This window comes from Arvicanthis niloticus, chromosome 13 (genome assembly GCF_011762505.2).
Source record: "Arvicanthis niloticus isolate mArvNil1 chromosome 13, mArvNil1.pat.X, whole genome shotgun sequence".
Taxonomy (NCBI): Eukaryota; Metazoa; Chordata; class Mammalia; order Rodentia; family Muridae; genus Arvicanthis; species Arvicanthis niloticus.
In genome coordinates, this window is record NC_047670.1 from 34357738 (window position 1) to 34372852 (window position 15115).

The 15115-nt window shown below is 49.7% G+C and overlaps 1 protein-coding gene across 1 annotated transcript in view; it reads left to right on the forward strand.

The window, feature by feature from the left end:
• Positions 1 to 587: 587 nt before the first annotated feature.
• The window catches only part of Zhx2 (zinc fingers and homeoboxes 2), a 149267-nt gene continuing 134739 nt past the window's right edge, over positions 588 to 15115 (forward strand). Inside the window, exon 1 of the mRNA XM_034516705.2 lies at positions 588 to 1054. The gene's annotated coding sequence lies outside the window, so the exon portion shown is untranslated. The remainder of the gene's footprint in view (positions 1055 to 15115) is intronic.

Here is a 15115-nt window from a genome sequence, read left to right on the forward strand (position 1 = left end):
ATCTAACTTCAAGTGGTTATGTAAGTGGGGCGCCTTCTTCCCCGCCCTATTCCCAAGCCCTCTCTCATTACTATTCCTGGAGTAAAATGCAACTCGATTTTTAAAAATTTTAAAAAAGTTTTTAAGTATGTTATTATTTTCTCGCGCCGGAAGGCGGACAAAAACGCAGGCAGAGCCCAGAGCGCGTGACGACCCCACCCGCGTTCTGCCCCCACGCACTGCAGGAGGACCTGGAGTCTGGGGTGTTGCTGGCGCCGGGCAAGCCCTAGCGCCCTGCGGTCTCCGGGTCCGCCACTCCACGTGGTGAGGATCAACAGTTTGTTGAGCTCATCAGTGACACCTTGAACTTTTCATAAAGAAAATGGGTATTACACCGAGAGGGTTTGGCTGCGGCCGCGCGCCGGGTCATGCTCAATATTCAATGATCTCGCTTGCGCCTCCCCCACCTCTTCCCGCAAAAATTCCAATGAGTCCGTTACTGGACTCAGACTTTTAAGTTCATTTATTAAACTCCCCCCCCCCCGCAATGGCCACTCGTCTGAGTCTTAGGGGCAACCTCCCCCCACCAGCAGCTCCCTCCTAAAAATGACATTTTGCCGGCGTCTGCGGAGGGGCCTGAATTTCACTTTGTAACTTTCTGCGGAACCCGAGCCCGGGTGGCAGCTCCGGTGGTGGTATCGTATGCAAATACGCATGCTGACGTTACAGATCATGTGGGTTTTGGCGTAGATTCCCCACTGATCGAGGCATTTTTCCCCCTTTTTTTTTTCTTTTTTCTTTTCTTTTTTCTTTTTTTCTTTTCTTTATTTTTCTTTTAAAAAATTCGACCAACCGTTCTCCGTACGGGGGGCTTTTTCTGTCGTCTGTCTGTCTGTCTGTCTGTCTGCCAGGCTGGCTTTCCCCCACCACCACCTCTTTCCCACGGAGCCCGAGTCGGGCGCCGGGTGGGGAGTGGGGAGTGGGTGGGGGGAGCCAGCAGAGTTCCATTTTGGAACGCCCGTGCCTCGTCTCCGCGTTCCCAGCCCGGGTCCCCGCGTTCGCAGCCCCGGCGCAGGTAAGAAACTTCGCCCCGGCGCGGAGCACCCGCAGCGGGCACCGCCAGCCCGGAGCCCGACACGCCGGGCGCCCGCCTCTCCAGCCCAACTTTCTCACCGCCGCCGCAGCTCCCGAAAATGTGTTGTTAATGGGACTTGGCCGGGTTAGGGATGGGGGTGCGCGGGAGGGGGGTGTACAGGCTTTTTTTTCTTTTTTCTTTCTTTGCGTGTGAGAAGAAATCCGCGGTTTTGGGGAGGGGGGAACGGAGATTTTTTTTTTTTTATGAAATAGTTTTGATTACAAGTTTGGATAAATGGAAGCCAGACCGAGGAGGAGGAGGAAAAACATGTCTACGTTTCCCTATGTCGACATAAGCCACAAAAAAATATGGCGTCCGCTTTCGACAGGGCGTTACGTAGACCCGACTCTGTTTTTTATTTATTTATTTTTGTGGCCGGCTTCCTGCCTTCTTGGCCAAACTGCGGCGCTTTGTGCGAACCGGGCAGGTCCCGCGGGGACTCCACCGGGACGTGGCCCCGTCTCGGCGCTTTTTGGCAGCCTGGGGGCTGCGTGTGGTTGTCCCCCTCCCTCCCCCGCTCTCCCCTCTGCTCTCCTCTCCTGGTGACGATTCGCCGTAATGTGGTGGCAGGAAGCATGACGCCGTGTTGAGGCTGCCTCTCCTCGCGTCGCTCCCGGTGGTTGCAAGCGGCCGGCGCGCGGCGCGGGCGGCGGGCGGCGGGCGAGGGACCTGCGGGCAGGGCCTGAGCGCGGCGCTGTGCCCACGCCCCGCTCAGGTGCGCGGGGAGGAGGATGCGGGGGGCGCGCGGACCCCGAGGGCTCTGCTGTCTCTGGCCTGCCCCGACCAGCCGGAGCCCGGGTCTCCCGCCTGAGTGGCCGTGGCGTTTTCCAGTCTGCCCCACAAGAGGTTAAGCACTGCTGGCGTTGGAGCGTCTTTGTGGCTTCCCCTAGGACTTGGGATCCTGAGCTTTGCAAACTTGCCCTTTCCCTAGCAGCTTTGCAGGAGGTTGCAGAAGACCAACAAGCTCGCAAAGTTGGAAAACAAGAGCATCACAGGAACGTCCCTTTGGCCCCCTAGCTGTGCTGAGCTCCGGAGGTGGTGGAGGAGGATGAGGAGGGCTTATCCAACTGTGTGGGTGGGGGAGACCTGTCGCGGTAGCCAAGTCGTGATTTGCCCAGACTTCCACCTGATTGATTGGCTTCAAAGCCAGTGGGGTCTCTGTGTTCCACTGTTCCGCGAAGGCCTTTTGTTGGGGGCGGGGAGGAGGAGGGAGCACCCCTCCCCTCTCCAGAGTCACGGCTCAGCTGGGGCCCCAGGCATCACGGTCCTTTAAAGCCCAGGGTTCTCCATTTGCTGTTTTCTGAAGATCCCTTTCTTTCTGGAAGTGAACAGCTCCTCATATCTCAGGCCAGCTCCGTGTTGAAGCAGGACTTAAGAGACAGGGATGCCTCCCTGCGACCCCTAAGCACTTGGACTTCCCACAACAAGCCTCTTTACACACACACTCTCGCGCTGGCTGCTCTAAGAGTAGAGCAGAAATTAGTGCCACGGAAATGAAGAGGGTTAGAGTCTCAGCGCTCCTGGAGACTTAAGTCAAAAGGTGATTTTCTGTTTCTGAGGGCCTCCAGTTTAAGCGGTTCAGACCCAGGGCAGTAATGTCAAAACGCATTTGGATGACGGCCAAGAGGCATAACTATCTTGTTAAATGACCTGTTTGATAGTCAAAATAGACTAATGGGACCGTCGAGTAGTTCCGTGGGACCAACATAAAGGTTTAAGTTTAAAGTGAAAGTTACATAAAGCTGTGTACACTTCTTCTTTTAAGGCCAAGGGGAAATCTAAGAGTTTTAAAAATGTATCCCTGACAATAATCAGGCCTGTGGTGTGTGGAATATTGTTACTGTTTAAAAAATAATAATCTCGACTCTATCACTGTTCTATGAACTTGTATCCTTACTTTCTAACAGGGTTTGATGTCAGCTAAGGATCCACCTTAGTAGATAATATACTTAAGGGGAAAATTCAGAACGCCAGAGTTTTAGGATAAATCAGTGACTCATCATTTAAAGAGACAGGTGGGGGGAAGCAAATACACCGCAAACATTGGATTCCAAGTTGAAAACAGAGGATCTTGATTTGTCCGATGTTGATCACATCCTGATGCATCAGGCCTTGGTGGTTATGGGGACACTGTGTCTTTAGCAACACTGGAGTGGGGGGTGGGGTGGCGATCATATTGCTGTTTGGTAAGTGTTGCCAGTACTTGCTGTTACAGTATCTAGGTTTGCTGAATGGTTAGCATGCTTTATCATGCAATCTTCACTATTCCCCCCCCAAGAAAAAACCCCAATTATTATTATTGTCTTCAGATTCTGGTTAAGGAAACAGAGGTAAAGAAGGCTTGGCCAACTCACAGGATACAATGTAGAGGAGGGGGGGCAGGTTGATGCCATAGAATCCATCTGTGATGCAAGGAGGTCATGACAATGATAAACCACAGGGTCAAGTGCAGGCAAAACTGAAAGCAATAGCTACTGCCCTGGGTCTCCACTCAGGGATTCGTCTGGATTTCATTTGTTTCTTCGTTTATTTGGTGTTGATGCATTTGTTCATTCAACAACTATAATGCCCCTATAATGTGGATTCTAACAAGAGCCCACAGTCACTAAACACTTTTATATGCCAGGCACTGTCCTAAGTGCTTATTATTAAACTATTTTGTCTTCATGACAGCTAGGAGATATAGAGGCTCCCATTCTCTACGGATGAAGAAGCACAGACCCAGAGAGGTCAACTCACTTGTCCTAGACCAAACAGCTCATGAGTCTCGTGTCAGCACCCACAGCATGGGTGCCCCCCACTGCTGCGATACAGTGCACTACACCAGACATTGTGGGGATGCTGGGGGCTCAGAGCCCCTGGGCTCAGCACAAAGCTTTGCTCCACGCTAATGGAGATGCTGGTGGGATAAAGACCCCCTACCCTCTAGGAGTTTGAACAGACAGTCGGAGTGCTCATTAGGCCCAATCAAGCAGAATTAAGTAAGTGCTATAATTGAGGAGAGCAGCCATTGTGGATGCACAGGGAGGGTGTGATTGTCCTGCTCAGAGGGCCTCACGTGGGAATCTCCTGGAGGGGATGGCATCTAAACTGACCCATGAATGAGGAAGAACAATGCCTGGGTGAGGTTGCATGGGATAGCATTGATTCGGCTGTGAGCAACAGAAATTCTGAAGGCCGCGTGACATTGTTTTGTGGGGACGGGATGCTGCCTCAGCTGTTATCTTTGGGAACCCAAACTGTGTCTTTTCCTTGTGTCACCCTTAGCATGTAGGTCTTAGGCGTAAGGTTTGAGAAGGGGAGTGCGCGGTCTCCAGGCCTCAACCAGAGCTATGCTGTGTGGTAGTGACCCAGATGGAGCAGGGAGAGATGAATCAAGTGTTTTTAGTCAGGCACATTGCTGCTGTGAACATGATGGGATTTGGCTTACAGGGCAGTAAGGGTGAATAGCTGTTGATTTAGCAGATAGCATGTCTGAATTCTCAGATAGGAAGTGGGAAAAAGCTGTGGGGGAGGGGCTGGAAGCTGTCTGCCGCCCTGGAAGTGGAGAAAGGGGTTCAGGAAAAGATCTACATGAGATGATGTCAGACTTTGCTGTATAGGGGGTTAGCCTCTACTCTGTAGGTGCCAGGAGCCATGGCAGGCTTCTGAGCAGGGACTGTCATGTGTCTAAGGATGGTTCCAGCAAACCTGCTTGGTTCTCACTTGACCTAGAATAAAACCAAGAACATTTTCAGACAGGGGCCAAAGTTGTCTGGGGGTGGGGGGGTGGTGGCGGGGGAAGATGGCAGAGTACAATGGAGAGGGAAGGGGGGGAGGAGAGATAGTCTTTAGATCCTGCCAGTAAGAATCTAAAATTAAGCCCTTGTACTGAAGAGATGGCCAGGGGAGTTCATACCTTTTCCTGGCCAGACAGTCTAGCCGAATCAGTGAGCTCTGGGTTCAATGAGAGACTGTGTCTCAAAAAATAAAGTGGGAACGGAAAGAGGTCAAAGCGCAATATTTTTTCTCTACCCTATGTGTGACCACACACACACTACCACCACCACCACCCCAAAACCAGAAATCTAAAATTATTTTGAGGCTTTCCCAGGATGTATGTGCCTCCCTTTCCACAGTGCATGGGGCAGAGACAGCTGGACAGAGGACTTCACCAGTCACATACTCCATTTTCTTCCTGGCCTTTTGGGTCCCAGCCTCAGCTCTACCTCTGGCCAGCAGAATCGACCTGGCCTTAGCCCCCACATTGCTTTAAATCAAGAAGATGGCATGAGTGGGCCTCAAAGCTCTGTCAGTTTCTTCACATGGGACTCCTCCAGCAGGAGCCAAGCTCTCTGATTCTCTCTGCTCCATCCCTATTGCTTGAACACAGTTATCTGCCTCTCTGAACCTTGAGGTTTTTGGTTTGCCTGTTTTGTTTCGTTTTGGTCGTTTGGTTAGTTTGATTTGTTTCGTCTTTCTAACAGAACCACTTGTAGCTGTTGTATGGGCTATTGTGAAGCTTAACATGTTTAGACAAGGGCTCAGCACCTCATCTGACACGTTCTCGGACTCAGCCAGCCAGCCCCACCGCCACCGTGATCACCTGCTGCCACCTCCAAGGAATGGCTTCCTTGTACCTTGTACTTAACATACTCAGTGTTAACCATCCTCCAGGACTCTGCCTGTCCTCAGCTCATCGTGTTCTCCTCAGAACGCAGCCACTCATTCTGTGGCAAGTCTGAGTGGTCATAGCAATGGAAATTGTAACGAGAGCCTGGTGCCAGTCATGGGAACTTCCTGTGTGGAATCATGGTCCACACCCTGGCAGAGCTGTGCTGAGGGTCACATTGTTATTTCCAGTCCCCTTTGGTAGACACCTAGGTGGGCATTGTGTATAATTGGTAAAATAGTTTTCCTCTGAACTGAAGAGAAAAGAAAAGAGAGTAAGACGAGGAACTGTGGTCCTGTTTCCCCTCCTCAGCCCTTCTGTAGAGCCCCCACCCTACGTTGAACAGGTTGTGATATTAAGAACATCCTCCACAAGCTGTTTCCTGTTCTGTGCTCGTAGTCAAGCATTTAAGAGAGGTTGATTGGCAGTAGTGTGTGTGAGAGAGAGAGACCCCCAAGGAGCAAAGCAATCTTAACAACACTATATCAGTATTCACCCAAATTTCCCCAAGAAACAGAGAAGGACAGGACCAGAGCCAGGTTCCCTGTGCCCCTAGTGGTTAGTGTACCCACTAAAATCCTCAGTGTACACCCCTTCTTCCTTGTATCCTCCCCTCTCCACCCCACCCCACTCCCTAATATGAGAGTGTTCCTGGAGATTAAGTCTAGTCACACAGCGTTTCATAGCAATAGCATTTAACACGGAATGCAATCTGCAGTGAATGAAATCTGTGTAATATTGATCCACAGGAAGTTCAATGGTAGGGAGTGCAGCCCACGTGTTAACTTTGAAGCAAAAGGTTTATCGTCTGCCTTTGGGGTGCATAGACTGCAATGGAAGTTACAGGCCTGCTCTGTTCATTTCTCTTACAGAGGGAACCACTAAAAATCCCGGGGAAACCATTTGCCATTCAGTAGGGGGAACTGATTTTTGTACCCCTTGGGTACTGGTGTGGCCAAAAAGAGTGACCTTCTTCTTTGGAGGGGGAATCCTTCATGTTGGGGTCTCGGGGCCCAATTGTGAAGGGGAGGAGCTGTTGGCAGTATGGCCTGGCCTGGCCTGGCTGATGAGTTATGAGCAGAAGGCCCTGAATACAGGTTCTCTTTGGTCTGCTTGGATGCCTGCAGCTGCAGCTGCAAGACTCTAAAACATCTGCAGAAGGTGGAGGCAGGGAGGGGGGGTGGCTAGCTAAGAATTCTGTTAGAGATCAGGCAGCATGCATGGATGCATACATCAGCTGCATACAGGTGACAGTTTCAAACTAGTATTGCAGAATGATTCCAGAAAACCACTCCTCAGTGGGCCAGCTATACTCCCACAGTCTTGTCAGCCCTGGCTGGTGAGACTGAACAAACGCAGAACTACTGGCTCAGCCAGACACACCACAAGCCCACAAATCAGTTCATCTGAAGAAGGACAGCGGCTACTGTGTGCCAGACACTGGGCTGAATGCTTTCCCTTCATTCTGACACTTAATCAGAGCAGGAGGGGGTGAGTGGGGAGCTGTGTATGATCCCACTGCAAAAATGGGAACTCGAAGCTCAGAGACCCGAAGCGCTGGCTCAGGAACACGGAGGGGAGGTAGGAGAGTCAGGTTGCTCACTCAGATAGGTTTGTTTCCAGAACTTTGAAACGCGGGGACAGACAAGTTCCAAGCCAGCCTGTAAGGAGGTGCAGAGAGAGTGGTCGGTTTGGACTTACTTTGCTGACTCTGCATCTGGTTGCTTTGCCACTGCAGAGTTTTAAGGAGCAGGCCAACATGTGTACCTGCGTGGATACATAGAAGAATATGATCATAACTGGGATTCTAAATTTTCACCTCTAATCTGTAGAGTGGTGCCACCCTGCCTCTGTCAGTGTATATGACAAATACTCCCCAGGGGCACCTCCTACCCTTCTCTTGACCCTGACAGAAAGAATCCCAGGGGCCCAAAAGCTACAAAGTTGGGACCCGAAGAGGAGCTGGGGCCTTCAGAATGCAGCACAGCCTCGCTGGCCAATGAAGAGCAGGGGTGGAAGGAGCAAACATGGGGTGGGGGTGGAGAGTAGCTGTGTGGCTGTTTTTATACAATAAAAGAGGATCATTGTAATTGGGAACCTTTGAATCCTAACACGTCTGCCCATGGCTCTCTCCAGCTGCAGAGCCATTTAGTTAAATAGCACACAGAAAACTCCTTTCAGCTGATATTACGTTCCCGCTGTTCTTACAATATGAGGCAAGGCAGAATCGCTCTAACGACAAAGCCATCTCAGGCTCGCCCAGCCTCTGGGCCTACCCAGAGTCCCTGAAGGGTCTCTGTGGCCTATGGAGGAGGACATGTTGAAATTATTTTTATTTAAGGTTCGCCTCTCCCTTCCTAGAAACAGATTCAAGCTACCTGCACACTCCTTGGCCCAAGCCTGCGGGGATAGTTATGTTCTAGATGGTAGAGGATGGGCTGTTGGAAAAAGAGCACATACCCCACTTCTTGGGATGGGCGTGCCTTGCTTTTTCTTTTTAATGTCTGTGTGGTGGTAATGTTAGAGTGGATCGCGGGGGTGGGGGAGGGGTGGAGAATAGGTACTGGAAACTGGAAGCTGGGAAAGGAGGTTATCCTCCAGCCAGAACATTCTGGGGAAGGGGTGAGTTCCAGGCAAGAATGGGCTCTGTTCTAATCTCTTCAGTTGGTGCTTCAGCTCCTCTTTATCCTCTGAAACTGTCGTCAACCATCTTCTGGGGAACTCTGTGTTACAAAATTAATTCTGAGCAGGCAGGGTGCTGCTGCCAGCAACAAGAGCTGATGCTTACAGGTCAGATAATGGACACTCTCACATCAAGGGTGAATGGTGGATGTCCCCAACAACCGACATTCTAACAGTGTGCAGTTGGACTGCATCTGGCCTTGGTGCTTTTAGAAAGAGAGCACTGGATCTCCAAGTGCATAGCCTACAATCAGTTGAAAGGACACTCAAGGAAATGAGGTGATTCGTAGGACTCAGGGAGGGATGTTCTAGCGAAGAGAAACTTTCCAAGCCAAAACCTAGTGCAAGTGGCATACACCTGCAATGGCGTACTGGGAGGCAGACAGGAGAATGACTGCAAGTTCAAGGCCAGCCTTGGTTGAAAAGGGAGTTCCAGGTTACACAGGACAACATAGTGGCATGATAAGGCCCTGCCAATCTTGAGACAGGAAGAAGGGAAGGAGGGAAGGAGGGAGGGAGGGACAAAGAAAAGAAGGAAGGAAGGGAGGGAGGGAGGGAGGGAGGGAGGGAGGGAGGGAGGGAAGGAGGAAGGAAGGGAGGAAGGAAGGATGGATGGATACTGTGGAGGATCCATCTTGGAGAAACCTAGGAAGCTGTGCAGATCAGGCTGGGATCCCACAGTCCTCGAGCAGTGTGCTTTGTTGTCTGGCGCAAACGTTTCAGGCCTTTCTGCTTGCCTAATCAGCCAGCTCATCTCTTCACCTTCCTCCCCACTTCCTTCCTCTTTCCTGGCACTTGCTGAACACCTGCCAGAGTGACAGATCAATGTCCCTCCTCTCAGGAAGTCCACACACAATGGTGCTGAACCGCAGCCACTGCTGCAGTCCACGTAGCTAATCATACTGGCATCGTGAGTTCAGTTCTGTGCTCCTCATGGGCGTGCGTCTGGCACCCCTAAGAGATACTAGGATTCAGCCTTCTGCATTTGACTTAAGCAAAGCACACAGACTAGGAAGACATTTGTCCAAGGGCTTCAGAAGTCATGCAGTCTAACACCATCTATCGACCTCCAGGACTTATGAGGCTCCAGGCGCCCATTGCTTCTCCTACCCTCTGTGTCTGTGGCCTTACTAAGTGGTAGACCCAGACGTTGAATGCAGCCCTCTGGGATCCAAGACCTGAAGAGTTTTATCTACTTCAGGCATGATGCATTCAGTAGTTCTTTCTAGGAAGCCTACATCAAAAGGGGCACGTTACTCAGAGGTACAGAATCACAAGAGACTCCCAGGTTTTAGGAGACTCCTCAGAGTCTCCTAAAAGTTGAGGGATGTTTAGTAAGCTGAGGTAATTAAGTAACGGGTATTTATTGGCACGAAAACCATAAAGTTAGGTGAATTAAAAACTCCGTTGTCAGGCATTGTGCAGCTTGGAGCCACAAGTAGACCCTCTCTTTCCTTTTCTTTTTCTTCCTTCTTCTCTCCTTCGCTCCAGCTCTTTCTTCTTTCCTTTTTCTGAAACAGAGTCTCAATATGTAGCCCAGGCTGGCCTTAAATACCCAATCCTTCTGCTGGGATTAGAGAAGGTGCAGCTAGCCTTCTTAATGAGCTCTAGTGAAGACAGCACAGTAAATCAACCTACTTAAATTATACCAATACGGCTCTCCAGTGTATTTGCATAATTTGTGTAGCCATCACCTCAATGTAACTTCAGAACATTCCCGTCACCCCCAAAACGGGACTTCATACACCCGTTAGCCACCGCTCGCCATCATGCTTACCCGCCCCTCCCGTACCTCACCCACTTTGGACGGCTGATCTATGCCTTTGCAATCATAGAGTCTGCAACCGTGAAGAATCATAGAGCTTCTTTCACATGGCTTAAAGCACTTGTGGGTCACTTGCCATGTAGTGTGTATCAGTCTTTCATCCCTTGGTGTCACCGCACAGTACCACACGGGGAAGATATACCATATTTTGTTATCTGTTCACCAGCTGGTAAACACTTGTGCTGTTTTCCCTCTGGGGGAATTTCAGAAGGCTGCTGTGAACATTTCTGCACACTCATTTTTCATTTACACGTGTGTTTTCGTTGCTGTTTGTTCTGTTTTGAGACAAGGTACCCCAGGCTGGCATTGAACTCCCAAAGTAGCTCAGGCTGGTCTTAAACCCTTGATCCTCCTGCCTCTACCTGCCTTCCTAGTGCTGGGATTATAGACGTGCACTGCCATACCTCGTCTCTGTCAATGTTTTTGTTTCTTTTGGTCTCTTAAGTACAGGAATATTTAGAAGAGAAACTGCTACATATTTGCCAACCCCTGATACTGTCATTTGGCCCACTTTACAGGTGAGAAAATAAAGGCTTAGGGAAGGGAGGGTCACACTGCTCAAGTGTAGAGTATCGGGATTCAACTTGCAATCTGTCCAGTGACTACCCAGGACCAAGACTATAACAGAGTAAATAAGGCATCCTGTGTGTAAAATTTAAGGACACACCCACTCTTGGCCCCAAGAAGCAGAGTTAGCACTAGAAAGTCACCATCTCCTTAAATTTCACCTCCTGTATTCCTAGTTTGCCAGTTGCCTTATCTTGATTCCAGTCCCTCCAGTTTTACCAAGTACCGTTATCACCGGGGAGGGTGGGGCAACAAAAAGAAGACCATGCTTACATTGTTATTGTCAGATGGCATTTGCAGAGGTCTCATCGATGCTCCTAAGTGGTTGTGAGAATTAAGAGGATTTAACCTTTAAAGCACATAGCTAGCCTACTGCCTGGCACCTCAGCAGTGCCCTAGAGATACTAGAAGCCACTGTGGTGGTGGCTGACAGGTCTCTGACCTTAGGCACTGTGAGTCACTCTGGCTTAAGAGGCATCCTGATATCTTTTTTTCCTTGACCTGAATGAAGCCCCACTCCTACTGCATGAAAGGATGAGTCACCTCCCAGTGACAGGCCGTTTTGGGGATGGATAAATCCAGATTTGATGATGGTTTGGTGGGCCTGCCTCAGGGGGTCTGAGTCCTGGCTGTAGTCCCAGCTCTGGCTCTGCTTTAACTCACATTCTGTGACTGGCTCTGCCATCTCTGGAGCCAGGATGGGGCTCTTGTGCTTCCCAAATGGAAAAAAAAATGCTAGACAGAACCCAGGAGGTCAGGGTCAGCCAGTTATGGGACGCAATGGATTCTTCTTGTGGAATGGGTCCTATTGGTGACCTTACCTGCCACCTTCTCAGCCTCCTGGCCTTTCACAGTTGGAGTATGGAGGGGATACATAATCTATAAGAGGAAACTTTGAGATATCTAGATAAAGAAGAGATGCATCAGTTATGCAAAGAGAAGAATGGGAGCCTTGTTGCTCAGCATAGCCCAAGGCCACATAGGTCCTGTGTGCGTCTTAGATTTGCTCTTTATAACAGAAGCTCTGGGGTCCTGCTCAGCCTTCTTCCTGCTCCTCCTAGCACATAACATGCCTAGCATCTAGCCACTGGTGATCAGGACAATCTGTGTGAGGGTCACCTCTGCCTTGCACTGCCCACCAGTGATGGAGCTCTGGGGAGACCTCGAGTTAGAAGAACTCTGGGTATTTCTCCTTTGATTCTCTCTCCCCACCCCCCACGAGGGCACCTAGCCTTGACTAAGTGGTTGCTCAATAAATAGTTATTAAACTGATAAGTGGGACTGAACACAAGAGAGCTCTGCACGTGTGCTGTGTGTGTGTGTGTTGAAACAGGAGAGCGGCATAACAGCGGTTCTAACTGCATTAAAGTGAATACTTTTGCTTATTTTCTTTTTGCATCTGTGTTTTGTTTTCAAATAAGAAGAGGAAGTCCTGCCGGAAGGGCCACCAATTTGTCATCTGTCACCAAGCCTTCCCTTCCTCAGCTCCACTGAGGTGTGATTTGAAAACCCCAAATCCATTGGCTTTCACTAAACCTCCCCTGGTCACTGGGTACCCAGAAGTCAAAACCCAAATGCTCCCCAGGGGCTCGGCAAGTAGAATGACAGATTGAAGGGTAAAGTGTTGACCAATTGAGATGTGGTGCACTACAATCTGGTGGGTCGGTCAGTGGAGGAGAAAAGCATGTGCCTTAACCCTTAACATTGGCCTAGCTCTCCAGTTGAACTCTCCTGTTCTCCTGCAAACGAAAGTAACTTCTGACCCATGGGGTCAAGTCCAAATTCCTGACTCTGGTACACTGGCTGTCTTGGAGCCAATTTCTTTGTAGCCGGCATATTTCCTCTAATTGCTTTATTTTTTGTGCTTCATTTCGGTTGCTCCAGGGCCCTAGGCTCACCATCCCTTCTCCCGTTTATAGCTTTGCACTTGGGGCTCCTGCCCCCTCATCCCCTAAACTCAGCAATGACACTTTTCCGTTTCTTCTGTGGTATTCTTGCTCCCCCACCCCCCGACCCCGCCATTCCTCCCCACCCCCCCCCCAGAGGCCAGAGTGACCTGAAAAGAATCGTCACTTCGTGGATTTTGATCTGTTTATGTATCTGTTTCCCTGGGGGAGCAGGGGTGGGGGAAGGGAAGAGTCACTTTCCACCAACAGGGAGAGCTTCCTGTTTGTCTGCCTTCTCCTAGCACCAGCTCAGGGCAGGCCCACTTTGGGGGTTGAGAATGGAGGTCTTCAAAGCGCCTGGATGGCTGCAAGAGTGAGCAAAAGGCTCTCTTTCCAGAGAGAGACCTTCAGGAGAAGCGTTGTACAGGCTTGGCACAAGTACTTAATGAGCTGCTGCCCCTGATGGCCAGTCTGTGCCAAAGGCTTGAAGGACTAACGGGACAATTTTCAAATAGGAGGCCATCAAGACAGCTTTGCCCCAGAAGAGCTTTATCTTAAATTCAGAGGCTTTTGGCAACCACTGCCTGCCTGGTCCCAACATGCTGCCTCATATCTGGACACCTAGCCTAGGTACTTTCTGGCTCAGCTTCCTGCTTTTGGCAGAGTGTTATTCTTTCTTTCCTCAGAAGCACCGGGCCTACCCTTCCGAATGGCAGAGTGTATTAGCACTGTCCCTAAAGGGTCTTTCTACTGCTTCCAATATTAAACTTACAGACACTGAACTGGAAACCTAATTTTAAGTTGGACAATAGGTAAATAAGGTAAAGTATAGACAGTGGTATAGAAAGGTGGTAATTCCAGCGGTCAGGAAGCTGAGGCAGGAGGATCATGAGTTCATCTGAGGCCACTCTGTTCCTAAATAGACCAAAACAAAATAAATTCTGAAGTATTAAAGAAGGGGATGAGTTTGTCAGATGCCAGCCACTGAAGCAAGCATGCTATGTGTTTTAACCTTATTTAATGTAATTTAAGATTCCCCAACTTGGTAGAAAACTTACACCCATTTTCCATAGGAGAAAACTGAGGTTACAGTACATGAATCTGATGAATTACACTGGAAATGGCAGAGCTGTAGTTTAAAGCCACATCTTAGCGACATCAAAGCCAAAGTTCTTTCTTGTCACTCTATAAAGAGTGACACTGAATAATCAGGGTCACACCCTTAGTAAGAGGATAAAGAAACCTGCCCTGTCTTCCCCTAGTGTGGCAGACTCTGTTCGTGAACAAGACTGGAGACAGCAGGAACATCTTTCCTTTCCTGGCCAAAGTGCTTTGGGCACTATTGCAACCCCTCGCCTTTATGACACTCTTGTGGTTTTGTCCTCTGTCAAAAGAACCAGAAGACCAATAATCCTACTGGATGAGCCTGGACAGTGAGAAACTTTGTTAGGTTTACAACCTAATACTTGCATGCATGTGTGTGTAATAGTGACTAACAAACCATTCTCCAAGGAAGGTGTGTGAAACCCTGTGACGGTTATTTTTAATTGTCAACCTGACACCACCTGGGAGAAGACCCTCAAGAAAGGACTATCTAGGTCACACTAGCCTGTGGTCCTGCCTGTGAGAGTTTACTCAATGGAAAAACCCATCGAGGTTTGGGGGTAGGGGGTGGGGTACCATTCCATGGGCTGAGCCCCGAACTGTGTAAGAGTGAACTAGATCAAGCTGGGCAGTAAGTACGCAGACATTTCTCTCTGGTCATGACTGCACATAGTGTGACAGGCTGTCTCCAGTCCCTCCTGCCTTGACCTCTCCACTCTGATGGGCTATGACTCTGGATTGTAAGGTGAAGACAAACCCTCTTTTCTCTCAAGTGGATTTTCTGTCTCAAGTGGGTACTTATCACACCAACAAAAATAAAAGTTGAATAGACCCCCAGACTAGCCAGTGTATAAGAGGTGACACTGTGTGTGACAGATGAACCCCACTACCCCAGAGGCTTAACAAACTGGGCTCTGCCTCTCAGAAAGTCGGTCCCCTGAAGGGTCCACCCATGGCTCTCCAGATAGCTTTATTTCAAGCTCTGTCTGGAGGGTTCAGGCTGGTGAGATTTTATAGTTGTGACATTTGAAGCCACAAGCTTTCTGGCTGCTGCAGCGGACAAAGAGAAAAGGACACAGAGACACTCTCAGAGTTGCCACGCCTGCTCACACAGGGAGCCTGGGGAATGTTTAGTGTGTCTGACTCCTTGTTCCATAGCAAGGGGGCTCCACCCATCAGAGCCCTGGGCTTGTTGTGCTGCTCCAGCAGACATCACCTGCATCTGCTCTGTTTGCTTCTTTGTGTGCTGAAATACCAAAAGGTTTCTTCTGCTTCTGGCCGCTCCT